General features: G+C 51.7%; 1 protein-coding gene across 5 annotated transcripts in view; it reads right to left on the bottom strand.

Moving 5' to 3' along the window:
• The window catches only part of GGTA1 (glycoprotein alpha-galactosyltransferase 1 (inactive)), a 53,219-nt gene extending 38,859 nt beyond the window's left edge, over nucleotides 1–14,360 (bottom strand). For 2 of the 5 annotated variants that reach the window (XM_046023223.1, XM_046023228.1), the window contains exons 1-2: nucleotides 14,231–14,289; nucleotides 13,233–13,401 (exon numbers count right to left, since the gene is read on the bottom strand). The gene's annotated coding sequence lies outside the window, so the exon portion shown is untranslated. Of the gene's footprint in view, nucleotides 1–13,232; nucleotides 13,402–13,804; nucleotides 14,202–14,230 lie in introns of those variants that run through there. The other 3 variants (XM_046023225.1, XM_046023224.1, XM_046023227.1) reach the window with 3 other exon arrangements.
• Nucleotides 14,361–21,817: the final 7,457 nt, after the last annotated feature.

The following is a 21,817-nucleotide window of genomic DNA, read 5'->3' as shown; positions in this document are numbered from 1 at the left end:
GGTGGTGGACTGGAGCGAGGTAGTTAACCAAAGGTAGTTAATGCTGAGCGGTGGGTTTCAGGACTATGGTACATCTGTGGGGTAAACAGAGGCTCCTTCAGACGCAGGGTTCAGGGGCAGCCCTGGAAGGCCGGGGAGGGGAGCCCAGCAGCCCCCACAACCCCCAGCTCTCGCTCTAACACTGGCTGGCACAAAGCTCTTGCATTGGAGTCCATGTGAGATCCTCAGAGCTGGAAGGTGGGCTCCATTTCACAGATGAAGAAACAGAGGTTCAGAGAGGCTCTCTGTGTTATTCAAGGTCACACAGTGAGGGAATGGCCAGATAACGGGTTTTCTAAAACTCCCTTGGCATGACGGGGTGGGGGTGGGGGCGGGGTTCCTGGTACTTCTAGCTGCACCACTAACTCCTTCGTCCACTAGTGGTTTACCTCTTGCCTCTCTCTTTAGAAAAAGTTTTCAAGAAAAGGCATGGAGGGGACAGGAAGATTCTGAGACACTAAATTAGGTAAGTTGCCAATCTCTGGGCTCTGGCGTCCTCATCTGTAAAATGAGGCACTTCCTGCCTTAAGACCTTTGCACATGCTCTTCTCTCTGGTCTGGACCCCTTTCCCTGCCCCCTCACACCCACGCACCCTCCTCCTTTCCTTTAGGCTTCGATGACAGTGTCACTCTCCAAGGGACATCTCCCCGTTAAATTTTTAATCTCCCTCGCAGCAGTGTACGCCACTCCTTTGGGGCACCGCCCACTCTATCTGGACACAGGCATACAGGCCTCGCCACGAGACGGAAGACTCATCATTAATCAGCTGGCACAGAGGAGACGGTCAATGGTTTTTGTTGTATGATGTTTCAAAAAACAAGTTCCCCTTGGGGCTCTGAGCTTCAGAAAACACCCTCCTGTCCTCACCCACAGCCACGCTGTCCTCAGGTTCTCATCTACACAACAAGGGGAGGTGGACAGGGGACGTATTATTTTTCTGCCAGCTCACCCATTGTCTGATTTTATCCCCGCAACCAACCAACCCACCAACCCAACCCAACAACCCTTGTGAGTTCGGCGCACTGGACAAGTTTGGAGAACAGGTTCTTGCATTCTTGGGCCTCCGTTTCCCCATCTCCAGAACGATGCATTCAGGTACAACCTTCTGGGCTCTTCCCACCCTTGACAATAGTGATTCCAGTAAGGAGGCTGCCTCCTCCCCTTGCCTTTTGCTGGGAGCAATACCTTGGACACAGGAAATGGGACAGCCAGCGTGTTGCTCGCAAGCATGACTGGACTAACGCAGAAACAAAGAGTTTCTGAACCTTGTACTAAAGCCAAGACTCCACGCCCAAGACCTTTCTCCAAGAGTGTGGGCAGAGGATCCTGTTGATGCCTCCCTTGCCACCCCCACCCTGGAAGCCACGCCCCATGCGACCGCAGGGAAACCCCCACCCTCTCTGGGCCTGCGTTTCCCATTCCCGTTCCCAGAGTAACGGGCCTGGATGTGGGGGCTACGCTGGCTCCCCGCTGGCTCCCTGCTCGATTCCAGAAGGCAGTGCAGTGCCACGATGAAGGGCACCATCTCCTCGCCCGTGTCTGGTCCCCAAATCTCTCCTTTGCCATGTGGCCCCAGGAAATGTCTTCACCTTTCTGTGCCTCAGTTTCCTCATTTGCAAAGCTGGGGGTGGTTCTCTGGCTGATGAAAAGCCAGGCCTCCCAGAGAGCGCCCAGGCAGCACCTGAGGTGAGGAAATGCCCGGGGAGCGTGAGCGGTTGTTTCATTACCACTCTGGCTTCTGGATCGCTTCCCTTTCTCACCTTGCCCAGACCATCCTACCAGCCCTGCCAGCCATGCCTGGCCCCATGCCTCAGAGAAAGCCAATCGGCATCTCGGGTGCAGCAAAGCTCGTCACAGAAAGAGAAGTGTAGGGCAAACAGCAGAAAGTCCTAGCATGCTTCCCCAAAGCAGATGGATTTGGGGGCCAGCTGTTACTCCAGGAAAGTCTGTGGGTGCATCCAGATTCAGCCGCCGGTGGAGGGTCCCCCACTCACCCGGGAGAGGATGGCTGTTTGGAAAGATTGATGAGATGCAGTAGAAGATGCCAGGTGTGGGGTTAGCTCTGTTCCGTCTCTGTCCTGAACATCACAGGTAAAGAGGAGGCTGGACTCAGACATCACAGCCCCTGAGGAGCGGGGAACAGGGGACTCTGTCTGTCCCCTGTGAGAAGTGCTGGTCTCTCCCCTCCAGGGGCATGGGAGGGGTCGGCAGCGCTGCCTCACCCTGCTCCTCACAGAGTGGTCCGGAACCACGCCTGGCCTCAGTTTCCTCACTGGCTGCTTCCGCCGGCTGCTGTGAGAATGAAAGGAGCCTTGGCCGACGTTCCCCAGGGCCGCAGAAGGATGCTGTTTTCTCCCACACGAGGAGACAGAGGAATTGACAGTATACTCATTTTACTGTCTTTTAACAAAATATCATCCACGGAGGATGAGAAAACGAGGAACAAAGAACTGACTCTTCTTCCACACTGTCCTAAGCCCTAAAGCCTGGTGCAGGAGACACAGGGTTACAGCCTGTCTCCTGCAGCTGCCCCGTGTGGCTTCAGTGGGCCCTGTGTTCAAGGTGGAGTCTGGCCTCTGATCCTGCTGGAACAACTCACCCAGGCAGACCCGCCATCCTGAGCCGAGAGCATTTCACACAGTGGCAAATGCCAGTGGCCTTGAAGTCTCGGCCCGCCACGGCATAGGCTCTCTCTGCACAGTCCAGGAGGCCGGGCAGGAACCACTCATGCTGCTCAAGGAAAGTCCCTGGCACTTAGGGTTAAAAAAAAGCTGTCCGCAGGGGAAAAGAATAAAACCGACAGTGCCCAAAACCCATGCCCTAGCTCCCTTGACCGTGCTCACTGGAAAACTCTGGCTGCATCGTGTGGATGGGGTGTCTTTCTCAGGGACAGACATGTTTTATTTTATTTTATTTTTAAAGATTTTATTTATTTATTTGATGGACAGAGATTACAAGTTGGGGGAGAGGCGGGCAGAGAGAGAGGAGGAAGCAGGCTCCCTGCGGAGCAGAGAGCCCGATGCGATGCGGGGTTCAATCTCAGGACCCTGGGATCATGACCTGAGCCAAAGGCAGAGGCTTTAACCCACTGAGCCACCCAGGCACCCAACAGAGATGTTTTAATAGTGGCAAGGAACCTTAGGGGTTTCCACTCAAACCCTTTTCTTTTGCAGCTAAAGGAAGAGGCTCAAGAAAACATGCCCTTTATAGCAGAGGCAGGATTCGAACCCGCAAAGGCTTCTTGGCTTACTTGCATTCATTCTATGGATCCACAACTAGGGAGGACCTACGGCACAGATGTGCTGTTCTAAGCACTGGGGACATGACAGAGAACCAAACAGGTTCTCTGTTCCCACAGAGCTCACATTCCAGTTGGTAAGCAAATCAAACTAATAATTATAATTAATGAATAATTAGGATGTAATTTCAGGTGGTGGAAAGAGTCATAAAGCAAATAAAAGATGTGAACATGGGGCGCCTGGGGGGCTCAGGTAAGCATCGGACTCTTGATCTCGGCTCAGGTCCTGATCTCAGGGTCCTGGGATGGAGCCCCAGGTGGGGCTCCGTGCTCAGCAGGGAGTCTGCATGAGATCCTCTTTCTTTCTCCCTCTGCCCCTCCCCCGCCAACCTCACGCTCACTCTCTCAAATAAATAAATATTTTAAAAAAAGAAGAAAAAAGGTGGGGCGCCTGGGTGGCTCAGTGGATTAAGCCGCTGCCTTCGGCTCAGGTCATGATCTCAGGGTCCTGGGATCGAGCCCCACATCGGGCTCTCTGCTCCGCAGGGAGCCTGCTTCCTCCTCTCTCTCTGCCTGCCTCTCTGCCTAGCCTGCCTCTCTGCCTAGTTGTGATTTCTCTCTGTCAAATAAATAAAATTAAAAAAAAAAAAAAAAAAAAAGAAGAAAAAAGGTGTTAACATGTTTGAGATTGACCGTGGGGGCAGGGAGGGCTGTTTGGGAATCCTGTTTGCATGGGCCTTTCTCCGTGGTCCCCAGGGACCTCCCAAGCCAGGAGCATGCTGAATTTGGCTCATGTTGGCTTGCAAGAGCCAAATGCTAAATTTTCAGGAATTTGGCAAGTGAGTTGTTAAACACAGCCATCATTAAAAATTGAATTGTGTAACCTTACAATTAAATGATTGTATTAAGAACAAAGGTAATCATCAAAACTCATCACTTCTTAATTGTTTTATTACATGGTATACCCTTGAGGTTATTTCCAACCAACCTCGCGCAGACACGGAGGCAAATGCTAACAGTATGCTCCCAAGTCCTCAGCTGGTGGCTTGAAACTGGTCACGGTGGAAATATTTGTGGAAATTGGCAAATACCATGTATCAGGGCCTTTTCAATTCTCGAGGAGCTAGTCATGAAACATTCACCAGCCTGCCTCCGTGTCCAGATCTAACCCGGGTGTTCTGTGTCTGTGGGAGTCTGTGTTCTTCCGGCCAGAGGGTGTGGTGGTGTAGCCCCAACTCTCCTGGGGATTGGGGAGGTTGCGGGGGTGGGGGGGGTGCCTTCAGTCACGGGGCCTGAACTTTCTCTTCCTTTTTTTAAGACTTCCCCAGTGAGGAAGGGAAGCCAGACTAGGATCTCTAAATGGATCTGCCTGTTTCTGCAAAAGAGGTGGTCTCTTCAATAGGACGTATCTTAGTATCTTATCGTAGGTCCCTCCAGCAGTTGATTGAATTTTGGTCACTTAAGTCCTACGGGAAGTATCTTGAGGCAGCAAAAATTTAAAGGAACCCTGCAGAGAATCTGTTTGTAGGAAAGTTTGTGGTCCACTTCTGACTTCTAGATTTTCCTAAGCTGGGTTTCCTTCCTTTGAGGACACAACTGTTCTGGTAACAGCCGAGTGAAGTTACTTCTGCTGAGCATAACGACAAGGGGAGTTTCCCGTTTAAGAACACCATGCCACGGGGCACATTTGTCTCTAAACTCTGCTCCAGTCCACTCTGCACCACAGAATGCTGAGGCCCAGACGTTCAGTAAGGCGACCAAGGCCAGGCTGCCCCTCTGAGAGTTCTCCAGAAGCCTTCTCCCTCCCACAGCTCCGGCCCTGTGATTCTCCATAGACCTTCAGGGTCCTGAGAGCACTGAGGGTGCCCCAACTCTGGTAGCTTTGGTGGACTCTCTGGCTTCTCAGCCTCGTGTCAAGAATCGCCTCCGACCACCAGAGCGGAAGGGGCCAGACGCTCTCCTGTCCACCCAGGTGCCCCTGGATTAAAGCAGCCTTTCCTAGTCCTGGCCAGTTAGGGGTTTGACATCCCAAAGAAGTGCACGAAGGTTTGGATGCCCGTGAAACGTTACAGCATTTCCGGTGGCAGCAAGAGCTAGAACCAGCTCCTGGGCAGGACCCTAACTGTGTTGTCTGTGGCCCGCGTCTACTGCTTCTGGTCAGCTTGGTGTTCCGGCCTCCCCAGGGATACTGTGAGCGGTAAAAGAAATCCTTCCGACACATGCCTTGTCTGCCTCTGCGATCTAGAATCTCCAGCTGTTGCTTCCAACCGTGATCTCTGCCCAGTACACGTTCTCAGGTGCTACTCTGTATATTAACTGCCCAAACATTTACTGAGCACTTGCATGCCCAGAAAATAATTCTTAAGCATGCAATTGAATTTGCACATAGGAATATTACCTGGTCCTTCCTCTGCACAGTTCTGGCTAACACATGAAGACAGAATTTGCTATACAAAACACCACTGCAGAGGCAACCACAGACTTAATCAACTCAGTGCACCAAGACCCTGCCCCTGATTCTGAGAAGTGTCTTGCCTTCCCCACAGAAGCCGGGCAAGTTCCTCTCGGGGACAGCTGGAAGGCCACTTGAGGACTCACGGTTCCCTGAGGGAAGAGACGGGGGGCAGCTACTGTTCTGCACACAGACACTACCAACCCCAATGTCATCCCTCTGGGCAGCTGGCCCGTCGTCCCAGGCTTACTGCCCTTTCTGTGCACCCGTGGGCACCAAGGCTGTCCGGGTTCTGGAACAGCCAGCAGGATGTCAGGGCGATTGGTCCTTATAGCTTCTTCCCTCTGCCTGAAACACTTTCCTCTTCACCCTCTAACTCCTGTGGGGCTCGGTTTATAGGTCACTTCCTCCAGGAAGCCCTCCCTGACCACCTCTCCTGACAGGTGCAGGCCCCTCTGATACCCACCCTGTGCTTCTCCTTCACGACTCTTGCTGTGCAGTCTTTCTTTTTAACGACTGTCCCCCCAGCTGAATCCCAACCTCCCTGTGGTCAGGAACTGTGTCTCTGATCGCTGCTCCCTCCCTGGCATCTAGCCCAGCACACAGCAGCTGCCCAACAGATTCTGGGCCTGTGGATAAGTGAGCAAGTGAATTTATGGTGGTTCAGTGGCTGTTGAACGAACAGCTAATTTCAAAGCATGGTCTCTGGCACAGGTGCATTTCCTAGAACCACAGTCCCTGGTGTCCAACTGGCGAGCAGGGGTCCCGTGGGCTCCCTCTGGGCACAAGACTGCTTCTCCCTCTCGGCTTTTACTTTGAGTGTTCATTGCCCAGGGAGGCTGGACTTGCTGGTTAATAGCAGGAGTTGCTCACAGAGAAGTTTGCTAGATCATGGCCTCGGGCCATTTTGCTGGCGGAGTTGGGGGCGGATTGTGGTCCCCAACCACTCTGCCCGCTGGCAGCATGTGTACAGGGTATGGCCAGATCAGCTCACGTTCAGCCCAGACTCTTTCCACCGTCCTGCCCCGAAGTGCACATTTAAAAGCAAGCCTCCCGAAGACAAAAGCACCCAGCCCAGAAGGAATTAAAAACTTCCATTGAGAACTCCATCCCAAGACCTGGCCTCTGTCTCCCGGCCTCTTGCAGAGACTGCCTTTCACTCTCTCTGGATGACTTCTGTCTGAGCAGCACCAGGGAGCAGCCGTGTCCTGGGAGGGACATGGCTCTATGCCCACCACCCCAGAATCTTCAGACCCATCTTCGCTCCCCCTGCCTGTACCCCGCCAGGGTCTCCAAGCCACACCAGGTCTGCAGTCGGGACTAGGCTTTCATACCTCCCTTCTGCTATTGGTTCTTGAGAGATTTTGGTCGAAACATTAGAACTCCCATCCCTCGGTCCGCCCCTCCCCCCATAAAATGGGAACCTAATTTCTAATCTGCTGCCCTCACAGGGCTTTGGTTACCCTCAAGCAAGATGGAAATATGACTTCACTCTTCGAACTGCCGACTGGCATAGAGAGCGCTAATAATAATTCTATAATTATTTTTCTGTTTTCCCCGGGGTCTTGCTGTCAACCTGTAGCCAGCTGATCTCTTCCAGGCTCATTCCACCCAACCTCTCAGCACCGTTCAGTCCTCCTGACAACACCCCTCCCCCACTCCGGAACCTTGCTCTGTCCCCTCCTCCACTTCCCCAGACTCTGCTCTCCCTGCGCTCTCCCCCTCCCTCTCACATCACTCCCTCTCCGAGGTGCAGGCTGGCCCGGGTGGATGGCACCACCATCTTTCCTGCCGTTCCCACCTGCCAAGCACGGGTGACTTGAGAGAGAAGACACAGGCTGCATCCCGCTTCCCCAACGGTTCCCCTGTGAACGCAGAGCAGGCTTTCCCCGGTGCACAAAACCCGGGAGCACACAGCTCCACCCTCCACCAGCCATCACCACCTCTCCTCTGTTTGGCAATAAAAATGAGCAGAGTGGCTGCCGGAGCGCGTGTCCTGGCAACGCCCCCAGCCGGGTCCGCCGGCCTGCAGCCGAGGTCTCTGGCCTCCACGCTGGGTCGGGACAAGCACAGCTGAGCACATCAGCTCTCTGGTTGGAGATGTACATGACATATTTTTATTTCCTCTATTTTGAATGGACGGGACTTTTAGAATTCTTGGTTAAATATACGAAAGGACGATCCCTTTGTCTTCGGTACATGGACCAATCTACATCACTTTGGCTTCCCCAACGAACTCATGTGGCCTCCCTCTCCCAGGAGCAAAGATAAAACTCCTGGGAGAGGGCCCTTCAGCCCATGCCAAGCGGTGAGGGGCTTTGCTCCAGGCCTGATGACCAGTAAGAATACTAAGTCAGGCAGTGGGCCAACAGGGGCCACACTTCACCACCGGGGGAGCTCTTGGTCAAGGAAGAAAGAACTGAGGACAGGTGACAAAATGTAACTGCAGGTTCCCCAGGATACCTGGGCAGGGGGCGGGGGCGGGGAGGGGGAGTGACTCCTGGAAAGCAGGATGAAGAGACTGGCTTCCCAGAAAGGATGCTGATCAAGCTGGGTTGTGAAGCATGAATAGGAGTCTGCAGGTGCATTCCAAGCAGGCGCGGGCAGCATGGGAGAGAGAGCCCAGAGCCATAAAGCCAGGAGAGGGTTTCAGGAACTGTAGTCAGAGCAGAAATTCAAAGGGGTGGGGGGGGGGGGGGCTGAAGAGTGGCTGAGAAGGCAGCTCCAGGTCCTACAAGATCTTGGCTGCCCCATTAAAGGAACAGAGACCTTATACCTTGATGGCAGAGTAGAGCCTGGGAAAGATCAAAACCCCAATCGGCCCGGTGTCTGGCAAGGCACGGGTTCCAGTGACAAGATGTACTAGAGGACACGAGCCTGGAGCAGAGAGCACGGAGCCATGGCAGCAGCAGTCCAGGCTGGAGCGAACCGCCCCTCAGTGAAGCAGGCTCAGTGGCGTGGAAGTACAGGATGACAAAGAGGTAGGTCTGTCTGCCTGCACGGGGTGAGACACTTGGTTCCAGGGAGACTCCCAGACGGAGGGACCGTGTGCACAAAGCTACAGGGACTTGAAAGCGTACTGCCATGCCTGCAGAGAGGCAACTGTCCCAGAGAGTAGACTGTGCAATGGGGACTCGTTCTGAGAGATTAAAAAAAAAAAAAAATCAATGGAGACTTGTATTGGGGAGTTATGAACAAATATGTGTGCTCAACTGGAGTGCTGTTTCCAAGCATCATTCCCTGCCAAAGAGCAGAGTTAGAGACATAACCCCAAGATACCACAAGTTCGATTCCCGACTACCGCAATAAAGCAAATACTGCGACCAAGCGAATCGAATGAATTTTGTGGTTTTTTCATGCCTATAAAAGTTATGTTTATGCCGCACTGTAGTCTATTAAAACCATTATTTCTTAAAAAAAAAAAAAAAAAGAACAGCGTATATGTCTTAATTTAAAAATTCCTTATTGCTTAAAAAAAAAAAAAATCTAGCCAGTATTGGGGCTTTCAGCAATTTGGAATTTTTTTGCTGGTGGAAGAGGGTCTTGCCTTGATGCTGATGGCTACAGATCAGGGTAGCTGGTTGCTGCGGGTTGAGGTGTCTTGGCAATTTCTTAAAACAAGAAAAGAGTGAAGTTTGCTACATCAATAACTCTTGTTTTCATGAATGATTTCTCTATAGAGATGCTGTTTGCTAGCATTCTGCCCACGTTAGAACTTCTTTTTTTTTTTAAGATTTTTATTTATTTATTTGATAGACAGAGATCATAAGTAGGCAGAGCAGCAGGCAGAGAGAGAGGAGGAAGCAGGCTCCCCGCTGAGCAGAGAGCCTAATGCGGGGTTCGATCCCAGGACCCTGAGATCATGACCTGAGCCGAAGGCAGAGGCTTAACCCACTGAGCCACCCAGGCGCCCCTAGAACTTCTTTTAAAATTGGAGTCAGGCATCTCAAATCCTGCCTCTGCTTTAACAACCAAGTTGATGTCATAAGATTGTAGCAATTCAAATATAGTAATAATGAAAGAGTTTGTTGAAATAACAAAAACATTGCAAGAATTACCAAAATGTGCCACAGAGACACACTGAGCAAATGCTGTTGCAAAAAAAACCCGGTACAGATGGGGCACCTGGGTGATTCAGCTGGTTAAGCATCTGACTCTTGATATCGGCTCAGGTCATGATCTCAGGTCTTGGGATGGAGCCCCGCGTGGTGGGGCTCCCTGCTCAGGGGGGTGTCTGCTTGTCCCTCTGCCCCTCCCCCCGACTCGTGCCTATATATCCATCCATCTGTCCTACTGACTTTGGGCCCGTTCAGAGCGTGGGCTTTATGAGACATCCCATCCCTCCTTTCTTCCTCCAGCTCTAACCACAAAAATAACAACTACCAGATTGAGGCAGGTCCTTCGGCCCGCGTCCTGAAGGGAGAAGACACATAGAGCAGATGTGTCTGGTCGGCACTGGGGGCGCAGTCACGAGACCACATGGCCTCCTGCTCTGCAGCCGCCACATAAGGCAACCCATAACCTTTAGCGGCTGTCAGCTAAGACTGGAGGCTTGTTTGTTACGCAGCACAGCTGCAGCGAAAACTACCTGATACACACGACCCAGGTGAGATGAGAAGGGAGCAGATGGTGAAGAACCTTCCACATCACGAAGGTTGCGCATGTGGAGGGTCAACAGAGAATTCTGTAGCTGATAAGCTTTCTCCCCTTCGTTCACTCACATCCAGCCTCGGAAGTGGAGACACCCGTTCTTCTTCCAAACCAACCTCCCGGCTCCCTCCTACTCCCCTAGCACCTTGCTCTATCGGCCAGCCTTCCGTCTCCTGGACTGAGTCCTTCCCCCGAGCCTCCATTTCCTTTGTCCTTTGCATCCTAAAATCCCTTCCTTCAACCTGTCTTTGGACACCTGTAGCTCAATCTCCCTCTGGCCTTTTCAAACAAATTTCTTGCAAGAGCTGCCTATACTCACCATTTCTGCTTCTTCCACTCTCAGGTCTCAGCGATCTAGCTTGCCTGCCCTCCATTCCACCAAAACTACACCCAGCAGATTTCAGTCATCTCCTGACTGCCCAGTGCCGTTTTCCTGTCCTTATCTTCCCAGACAGTTCCGCACCATTTAGCATGGAGCCAAATACATTATCCCTGCCCTTGACCCAAACATTCCTATTTATATATTCTCCCAGTGGTGCCATCATTCATCCAGTGACCCATGATGGAAAGTCAATATGAGATGATGAGTGGTGTTCCATTCTTGTCAAGTCTGTAGTGTGGCTGAGACCTCCAAGAAGAGATAACAACGGGCAGTTAAACATGTGAATTGGGGACCCAAAATGGAGATGTGAACTGGAGATAAGATGATTATCCTTCAGGCTGCATTTAAAGCCATAAGCATGGATGAACTTGCCACGTGTACTGAATAGGAGGACCAGGTCTTAAATCTCAGGTGATACACGGAGAGCTCAACTGAGCCCAGAAATCCACACTCCTAACGTCACAATTCCAACTACTGGCCTCCAAACTACTATCTTATTCCATATTCTGTCCCCAATTCATGCCGTCTCCTCCAACAACCTTTACAATTCCATTGTAAAAATAGAAGATATGAGATACCATCACCCAGCCCCTAAAATAACTAAAATCAAAACGACTGACGCCACCAGACATCGTCAAGGGTGTGGAATAATCACAAGCCTCATACATTTCTGGGGGAACACTCCCACATGAAAACCAATATCCACAAAAGAATTCTACAAGAAATTAAGAGCTCGACTGGAAAAAACCCAAAATGTTCATCAACAAGAGACTTAATAAATAAGCCAATCACAGTATACCCATCTGGAACTTGTACTACTCGGGAATAAAAAGGGACAAATATTCATATATGTGGCAATACAGGTGACCTTGAAAACCACTATGTCAAGTGAAATAAACCTGAGATAAACAGTACGAGTCCATTTACGTGAAGCCCAAGAGCAGGCAAAAATTAATCAATGGTAATAAAATCAGAAAAATGGTTGCCTGTAAGGACAAAGGAAAATTAGTTTGGCGTGGGAACTTTCTAGGATGATGCAAATATTTACATTTCATTTTGGGTAGCAACAACACAGCCATGAACGACTACCAAGACATGTTTGAACTGAACACTTAAGATCTGTGGATGCTCTTGTGTGTAGATTATCCTTTAATGAAAAATTAGAAAAATAAAATAATTTTAAGTACCTACCAAAAAACTGCCACTAAACTAAAAAAGAAACTACAGTGCAGAAAACACACCCTGGAAGGCCCAGTCTCCCACTTAATGCTGCGCCCCCCTTCAGCCCATCTCCCCTCACCCTTGCTCCCATCTTAATGACATCTGTCCATTAGCCATTTTTTTTAATCTATCATGAGAGATAACATCATGTAAAGAGCACAAGACTTAGAGTCAGACAGAGCTGCAGTCCAATCCCGGCCTTGAGTTAAAAGCTGAATGCTGGGGAGTGGGGGGCCGTGAGCCCCTTGGCCTCTCTGAACTCCCCACCCTGTCTGGCTGGGCTCAGGTGGGGCCAGTGTGCCCAATAGCTCCTGCTGAACGGGTTTCTTTTTGATCTCAGCCTGTGAAACCAACTCCCCTGTGAAGTTCCCACAAAAGTCCTAAGGAAAAACAAAAAAAAAACAAAACAAAATCTCAGACCATGTGATTCTTCCAGGAGAAGGAGATGGACCTGAGGCCCCAGAGTTAGGGTCCAAGTGAGCCGATGCTAACAGCTGGTGGAATGGCTGCTCAGAGCCACCAGGGCCAGGGAAAGGGGCTCCAGGCCCAGGACTCGGGGAACAGGTTTCCTGGCAAGGTCTGGCCATCAGTCTAGTCACACTAGTCACACTAGTCACTTTGCACACCTCTTGACTCAGTTTCTCCACTCACCACGACCAAATCAGATTGGATCTGAAGAATGTGATACTAAAAACAGCCCCTGGGGTTTCCCAATATATAGAAGAGATAAAGGCTTCTAGAAGGAAACTTGTTCTGTCTGAAAGAAGGCAGGGAGGGGTCAGAGCCCTGCCCTGGAGTCTCTCCTCCCCGACTATGGTGTTAGGCAGCCAGGACCACAAGACTCCCAGAGACATAGCCCCAAATCTCTCAGACCAGGTAAAAACGTAAAAACCGTAGGGACTTTTTCAGCTCTGCTTTCTTCAGTCATTGAGAAATCTGCTACTTGTAGCAATAACCGAGATCTGCACCTGCCCCCATCTGGTGCTGGAGGTAAGGTAAACCTAGCAAGAACTTGGAACAAGATAGAAAGTACTTGCTTGGTGTACCCACAAAGGCACAGAAGGGCAACAGAATAACCATGTCCCCACCCGGCACCGCTCACACTGGCCCCTCCGCACTGGCATTTTCTTAGAACAGCATCCCCATTTCATAGTTGCAGAAACTGAGGCTGCCCCTGGGCAAGCGTCCCCCAGCTAAGAAGCAGCGAGGCCCGGGCTCCCCGGGGCATCTCCTGCCTCCTGAGACGTACCTATTTCCAGGTAAACGGAGGAGACAACGAGGCCTGTGCAGGAGCCAGAAGGCGCGCAAACGACAAGCAAAGCCACGGAAGCAGCCGCCCTGGTCTCCTCTTCTTCCTGGGCGAGGGGGGCGGGGAGGAGCGGAGTTGACACCCTCCTCGCCTTCCTCCTTCTTCCCGACTGCCAGCGGGAAGATTGGGAAATCTCAATTCGTCCTGCTTTCTCTCCTCGAGCGCTGACAATTTTTTCCACTTTACTGTTTTTTTGGATGTCTTTCAAGAGTTTGTGCAATCATTCTGTTTAGCTGTTTTTCTGCCATTTTCAAAGGCGGGTGGTGTCCCTTTCTAGCAGGAACGGGGTGGTTTGTAAAGTCGAAGGGACCCTGTCTCCTCCCTTCAACCTAGTGCAGCAGGCCCTTTTGCTGCCAAAGTTATAAATGTTTGAAACTTTCCCCGCGCCGCGCCGGGTGTTTGGCTCGGTCCTCGCTCTCGGACCACTCCCCCTCTGTGCTCCTGCTTTCAGGGGCTCGCACGCCCCTCGCTGTACCTTCCCAGGCTCCCCCTTCCCAGGGGCATCCTCTTACCGTCCGGTCCTGGGCCAGAGCCATCTTCTGTCCCGCCCGACAGGAGGGGACAGACCCCTCACTCCTTCCAGATTCCTCAGGAACAGGGGTCCTACCCCCGTGCCCTCCCCCAAGGCCTCCTCTCTCCCGCCCGCATCCCGCGGACCGCGTGGGGAGAGCTCCGCCCTCAGCCCCTCTGGAGAGTCTGTAGGCTGGGCAGAAGCAACGACGGGGACAGGATGCGGACAGGGACAGGATGGGGACAGGGACTGGGGCAGAGTGATAGCGACAAGAACAAAAGCGAGGACACAGGCAGGGCAGAAACAGGGCAGGGCCGGAGCGGTGGCCCGCTCCTCGTCCCCGCCGCCCCCACGCCACGCCCGCAGCTCCGGGGCCGAGCCCAGCTCCCGCCACCCCGGGGCTCGGGCGGCGCCCCGCGGGACCCACCTGATCCGCAGAGCCCGGGCGCACGGGGGGGCTGCACGGCGCCTCGGCCCCCGGCCCGGCGGCGCCCTCGGCCGCCCGCACAGTCGCCGCGCCGCCTCTGCCCGAGCCCCGCGGGGCGTGCCGGGGCGGGGTGTGCAGCCTGCGCTCCGGCGGGCGGGCCGCGGGGCGCTGCTCCCGGGCGGCGGGCGGCGGGCTGCGGGCAGGGGCGCGCGCGGGAGCCGGTGAGCGCTCGACAGCGTTGGCGCTCCCCGCCCGGCGCCGCCCGCGGCCGTGTGTGCAGAGCCGGGCCCGCCCCGGACACTGGCGGCCGGGAGGCCGGCGGCGCGAGTGCGTGAGTGCGGGTGCGTGTGAGTGTCTGCGGGCGGGGAGGCGGGGGTGTCTGTTTCATTTTCACTCAGGCAGAAAAAAGCCTGCAACCAGCAAAAAAAGAAAAGAAAATCCCTGGTGACGGTGGCTGGGCCTCTTAGCCGTCTCGGGCTGCACGTGGTGGGGGTGGTGGGGGTGGTGGGGGTGGTGGGGGTGGTGGGGGTGGCGGGGGGGAGGGGGGAACCCGGAAGCCGGAGCTTCCGAGAGTGGGGTGGGGTCTGTCACCCGGTACTGCAGGGAGGGGCCTCGGGGGCCCTGGCGCGCCGCCAAACCCTGGGAAGCCGAGAGCCTGGGAGGTCTGATCCAACATTTGTTTCCTGGGGAAGGAAGAGCGCAGATGGGCGACAGCTACAGGCCGGCGGGCTGCAGCCTTCGCGGCTCTTGCCGGAGCCCCCCAAGTCCTGAGCTCCGGAAATGGGGGCTGGTCACTGGGCACCTGGTGCGGGTCCTGCCCACGCTCGTTCATAGACTCCAGCCCAAGTTTCTCAAATGCCCTACACACCCCCTGGGGTTCTCCACTGGAATTATTTAAAAAGGAGCACCCCCCCACCCCAACAACATCTACTGGAGAGTTTGTGCGTCTGCGCCCGGTATGACGGGCGGCTGCTCCTGGTCAGTTGACGTGGGCACATTCGCCTGCCCTCACTTAGCTTGCCCGCCTTGAGGACGACAACAGGCGTCCTACTCCCTCTCTGGGGCCCACGACCAGGTTTTTTTGCGGGTGAACGGTCAAAACTTCCTTTTGCTCGGGTCCTTTGCCATTGTCAGTTTGAAGGACTGGGAAATCAGCTCCTTAAATATTTTAATGCATTGGAACTATACTTTGATGCCAGGGAAGTGGCACAAAGCCTGGGTGTAATGTACAATTTTAATTGTCTCATGCTAACCAGAAGGGAACAGAAGCCTGGTTGGATCCTTGGAGGAGGCACAGAGGCTGTCAGTGGGCCATGTGCCCGTCTTGGAGCTTGGTAGAATGAGGTTTCCTGATGAGTCTGATGTGGGAAAGAAAGGCAGAAGGAAATGTAGATAAAATGAAATGTCCTTATAACTTGCAGCCCATTAACAAATACTTTAGACCGGCAGAATATAACCTTCCTCCAGGAAGCTCCCTACTGTCTTAATGTTAATGATTTGCTAGAGGGAAAAGCAACCTCAGCTTGACAATCCAAGACCTCTGGTAGCTTGTGAGTCTTTGGCACATGAAAATCCTTCTGGAACTTCCCTTATCTTGACTTCCACCAGCCCCACAGTATATAATCTTCTTGCTCCTTACAATCCCAGGGCAGCATCTCCTTCTGCCCGTGGCTTCTGTCCCCATGCTTTCATAAAACCACCTTTTTGCACCAAAGATGTCTCAAGAATTCTTTCTTGGCTGTGGGCTCCAGACCTCACCAGCACCAGGCCTCCAACAGCTACCAGGAATGGTCCCGTGGAGTGAGATGGTGGGAGGAGGGAATCATCAGCCCCACACAGCAGCTCAGGAATGAGGAGCTCCCTGGCAATCAGCACAATGGGTCCTTTGCTAGAGCATAAACTGGGCCATTATTGTCTTTGGTGAACACGCTTGTAGTCAGTCGTAAGTATCTCCATAAATATACAATAATTAATATGATACGAAATGCATTATTTCCGTTTCTCATTACTGCATTGCAGAACGCATTGTTTAAGTTGCTCAGCCCATCAAACTGGATTATAAATGAGGGTTTTAAGAAAACAATGAAGCTAACTCTGACAGTGGTTCAAGGGATGGCTCATCAAGATCAAAATCAAAGGACGATGACACCGGAAACATAAAACGTGTAAAAACATTACTCTGCTACCGTTAAACCCCAATGTCAGACACTGGATTTCAGCCACACATCATCAGTCACATTCATTAAATGTTGTTAATTTGGATTTTCTCGGTTTCACAGTTGTGTGTCTGTTTCCTTAGAAGATTTGTTGGGCTTTATGGTTGGTTTCTAGAGCTGTGAGCTTGAGGAGTTCATGCTTAATTTAGTTTTATCGCTATTTCTGGAACCATAAGATAAATATAACTTAAGTCAACAGTGTGGGTCTGGAAGTTTTGTTTTGCTTTGAGAGGATCCCTGTAGTTCTCACAGTTCTAACCTCAGTTCTACTGACAATATCTGAGCTGGAAAACACCTTGAAAAACTCTGCTCCCTGGGCTTAGGGTCGGGAGTTCTAGGTTTAAGTCTTTAGATTAGTCATTCCTCCCTTTGGAGTTTCATTTGCCTTATGTGCAAAATGGGGTAAGATGACTAGATCTTGGGGGAGGTAAAATCAAAGTTGGTGACCTTGGAACGTACTGCCACGTCCCAGGAGTGTGAGACTGGATTCATGGAGGGCAGGGGTAGGCCAGGTGGGCAGTTGGCTAGCGCTGACACTTTGCTCCAAGCGCTCCAGCCACACCTGACCACCGCGCCCCGCCCCCCTTAATCAGCTCATCCTCCTCACGTCCCCATTTCCAGGGAAGGAAGCCAAGGCACAGACAAGTGACTTTGTTCACCATCTCTCTAGGTATTGATGGGGGACATAAAAGGCAGAAGAGAAATTACTAAATTTCCTTCTACTTGCAGCCCCTTGATGGGTACTTCAAACAGGCAGAGTGACATTCCTCTAGGAGCTCAGCTGCCTCAATGTTACTACTTTGCTAAGGGCAAAAGGCAATCTTAGCCCAACCCCCAGGATCTTGTGAGTCTACTTTAACATATAAAAATTCCTTGGGAAATCCCCCAAGATCCATGTTGGCAAACATCCCCCAAGCATGTGACCTACCGATGTACGTCTGAAGGGTCTCATGACTAAGGTTTTCTTAGACAGTAATAAATGACCCTTTCCCAACAACAGCTGGCCCCCTCAAGGTCCTGGAAACCTTGCTTCCAAAATTCTTCAGAGACTTACGCCACCCCTAACCTCCTCCCAATTTGAAAGTACCTAATGGGCCATTTCTCACGATCCAAGTGCAGCTCTTTCAGCCCACGGGTCCTGTCCCCGTGCTTTAATGAAGCCACCTTTTTGTACCGAAGAAGTCTCAAGAATTCTTTCTTGGCCATCGGCTTTGAACCCTAATGTCTTTCCTACATCAGTGTGGCCTAAGTACTCCAGGGCCCGGAGACCTTCTTCCCTTTACATCCTTCATTCTTGTAACAGATATTTCCTGGCATCCCACTATGCATCAGTTCCTCTTCTTCAGGTGGAAGAACCGAGGCACACAAGCAAGCCAGCTTCATAGCCCCGAAAGAGTCGTCAGTCCAGATGATAAATCAACACCCACCCAGTTAATGATTTCAGGACCAATGATCAGGGCTCTGAGGAAGAAGTACCCATGGAGAGGACTCTGAGCCTGGAAGAAGAAAGAGTTTGCTGGGTGAAGGGCTGGGAGGGGACCCAAACGGTCATGTGCCAAAGTCCTGAGGTAGGAAGAGAAGGACCCATGGGTCTGCTGGGAAGCCTCACCATCGTAAAGGGTGCAATTTCTTCCCTTCAAGCCAACCTCTCAACGGAGTTTTTGTAGACCTTGACAAGCTGCTCCCAAAGTACATGTGGGAGAGCCAAGGGCCAGATTTAACCAAGACTGTTTTGGCAAAGTAGGGGTGGGGGAGGTGAGCACTCGCTCACCCAGATATCGAGATGTACCATGAATCTCTGACAGTGTGCACTGCTACGGGGATGGATTATCAGACCAACGGAAAGAAATAAGTAGCCTAGAAAGAGACTCACATGTATGGAAAATCAGTGTCTGACGGAGGGGGGACTGCACATCCATGGGGGTAAGGAAGTGGGGAGGAAGACGGAAAATGTTGCTGGACCCAAAAGGATTGAAGACAAGTATGCAGACAAAATTCTGTACAGGAGTGTCCACCACATCAGTAGAATCAGGAAGAAGTGGAAACAGCCCAAGAGGCCTCAGCTGGATAGACAGAATGTGGTGCCTCAAGCCAGTGGAGTAGTGTTCGGCATAAAGAGGAGGGAAATATTGGGATTCATGGGATAACAGGGCCGAACCCGGTGAAGGGCTAAGTGGAAGAAGCCAAATGGAAAAGGCCACCATTTTGTGTGACGCAATTTATATGACATTTACATGCCATTTTTATGAAATACCGCAAATAGGCACATTCCCGGAGTCAGAAATCAGGTAAGTGGTGGCCGTGGGCCGGTGGAGGGCAGGCGAAGTAGAAGGGCCTGCACAATGGGTACATGGTTTCCTTCCGTGCTGACCAATGCGTTCTGGAACTAGACCAGGGTGGGATGGCACAGCCCTATGGATGTACCAGATGCCCCTAGACTGTGCCCTTAAACACAACCGAACCATTTTAAATGCGAATTTTATGTTACATGAATTTTATATAAGAAAGGTGTCTGGGCAATTGGATAGACATATAAACAATAAAATTAGATTCCTAACACTTGCGCACGCACGCACACACACACCCCACAACAACAGACAGGTAAACCTTAAGAGAAACTTTAAAACTTTTACAGGAAAATATTATTTTACTTCAATCTTACCACCTCAAAAAAAGATAAGGATTGTTGGGGTGCCTGGGTGGCCCAGTCATTAAAGCATCTGCCTTCAGCTCAGGTCATGATCCTGGGGTCCTGGGATGGAGCCCCACATCGGGCTCCCTACTCCGTGGGAAGTCTGCTTCTCCCTCTTCCACTCCCCCTGCTTGTGTTCCTTCTCTCGCTGTCTCTCTCTCTCTGTCAAAAACATAAATAAAATCTTTTTTTAAAAAAGATAAGGATTTTTGAAACTCACATATAGCACTGACCATCAAGAAAGACAGGGATAAATTTGACTCCATTAAAATGTGAACCAGGAAGGATGCCTGAGCCCATTCATGGACAGACCACAGGCTGGGAGACGTTTACAATCTAGGTAAGTAACAGAGGCCGGGTAGCCAGGGTAGAAGAGGAACTCCTGCAGAGAAACAGGGAAAGACAAACATTCTTCCATCTTCACACCTGACTTGAGTCCTGCATGAAGGGTCACTGGGTCAGGGTCCCCGGATGTCCCCTTCACGGCCCTTAGAAGTACCTGGGATAAGCTGTTGTTGGGCCTCATTGCCCCATAAGGTCAGTGCCTTACAGTGCCCCTCGCGTCATGCCACGTGGCATCCCCAGCACCCACCAGGCACTCAGGACACGTGGGCAGAAATGGGCTGACTGAATGGAAAAAGGTGTCCAGAGATGGAGGAAGGACACGTAATGAGATTCTGGACCCTCTTGCTCTCTTAACAAGGTCCCTCCTTCCTCAGATTCTCCCTGGCGGGAACGTGGACATGAGGGAACCTCTGGCAGGCAGAGTTTGGAACGCGAATCCAGAGGATTCTTGGCAGGGAAAATTGTCTTGAGACCTTGGGGGGAGGGGAGGATCGGGGGGGGGAGAGAAATACCAACAAAGGTGGGTTTGGGGGGAAGGACCAAGGTCCTCAGAGTCCGACGAGCCCTCCCCACAGAAATAGCAGACCAAGGAAAAGGGAAACTTCCAGAGAACCAGAAAAACACATGGCCCCGGAGCCCCTGGAGATGGTCCGTACGACCGCTCAAATTATAGATGAGGAAATGAGATTTGGGTGGGGGAGGGATGGCCTTGACATCACAAACTGGGAATTTTCAGAGCTGGCCGTTATTGCCAGCTCTCTCTGGAGCTCCTCAGCCCGGGACAAGCTGAGAAAGTCCCAGATCCAGAGGGAAAGGTGTTTTAAAGCAGCGACTTGGAAGCGATCGAGTGAGTCCAGAGAAGCAGAAGGCAAATGTAATTGCTGAGTCTTGGAGGAAGTAGCAGGTAGCCCGGAAAGTGATATGTGCACAGGCTCAGAGGACTGGACCGGCAAGGTCCCCAGGCAGTGGGGCACTCCCTGGACCATCAGCCTCCCTGGGGGCTTGGAGCTCAAGCTGGAGTCATAGCAGAGAGGCTTTGAAGGGGAAGACCAGGGATTCACACCTTGTCCTTTCCACAGAAGGAGGCCTGGGGAGGATCCCCAGGAAGGGAAGGTGGCGTGATGGAGCTTGTGTTTGAGGGATCATTCCCACAGTCACCTCTGAAAAATGAAGTCACAAGGGAAGGAAATAGAGAAAGAAGGAAGGAAAGAGAAAGTGAGAGCCAGGAAGGAAGGAAGGGAGGGAGGAAGGGAGAGAGGAAGGGAAGGGGATGGGAGGAGAGGAAGGAAAGAAGGGCCAGCTTTCTGACTTGGGATGGGCATCAGATAATTGCTTTCCTCCAGCTCGATGATAATAAATAAGCTGGAAGTGATGCAAGAGCAGAAGGCAGGCTGAGGACAAAGCACAAGGTACCCCACCCCCGACACGGGTCCGTGTGACATCCTCCGGCACTGAGGGAAGGGAAACACAGGAGGTTAACTGATAGAGATCCCAGTCCTGTACCAGTCCCCACCAGTTTACCAATGTCTTAGTCATACACAAGGAAAAAGTGTTCTAATCAGTAGCCTAACTTTCAGAGACCCCTAACTCCATCTCTCCCGGAGCCCTACCATCACGCTCCCCTCCATGAGTGCTGTGGGAAACAGAGGCAGAAGGAAATGTCAACAGTTAAGTTTCTTTATGACCTGCAGGCTAGTGACAATGACTTGGAATAGAAAGAGTCTAACATTCCTCCAGGAAGCTCTCGACTACCTTAATTTAATGTTAAAGCCTTTCTAGAAGGAAAAGCAACCTTAACTTGACAACAGCCAGGCCTCCAGCATCCTGAGGGTCTTGTACCAAAGTCCTTTTGGACACTTCCCTTTCTTTGTCTGTCCCCCATCTCCCGAGTATATAATCAGCCGTTCCTCACAAGCCCAGGGCAGCAGCTCTTTCTGGCCATGGCTCCTGTCCCCGTGCTTTAATGAAATCACCTTTTTGCACCAAAGACTTCTCAAGAATTCTATCTTGGCCGTTGGCTCTGGACCTCACCAGCATTCCAAAAATGACGTCAGAAGGAGTTGACAAGCCCAGGAGATGGAAGGCTTAGAGGCCCATCAACCTCCCTGTCCTTTACTGAACCAAGGAGATGCTGCTAAAAATCATTTCCACGAAGGGCTATCGCTTATCTTTTTTTAATCTGGTATTGTGTTTGGAAGTCATTGGTCTGCTTATGATATTAAATTCTGCCTCTGACACACCTATCTGATTTTCAAAGGCAGAAATAGGGAGAAAGCCCAGTATTTTAATGCTCTTGGGTTCACTTGGTTGAAAAAACGGTCAGGGCTCCTGGGG

The sequence above is a fragment of the Meles meles genome, chromosome 11 (genome assembly GCF_922984935.1).
Source record: "Meles meles chromosome 11, mMelMel3.1 paternal haplotype, whole genome shotgun sequence".
Lineage (NCBI taxonomy): Eukaryota > Metazoa > Chordata > Mammalia > Carnivora > Mustelidae > Meles > Meles meles.
Note: the sequence above shows the minus strand (reverse complement) of the source record. Positions and strands in the feature narration are given on the sequence as shown.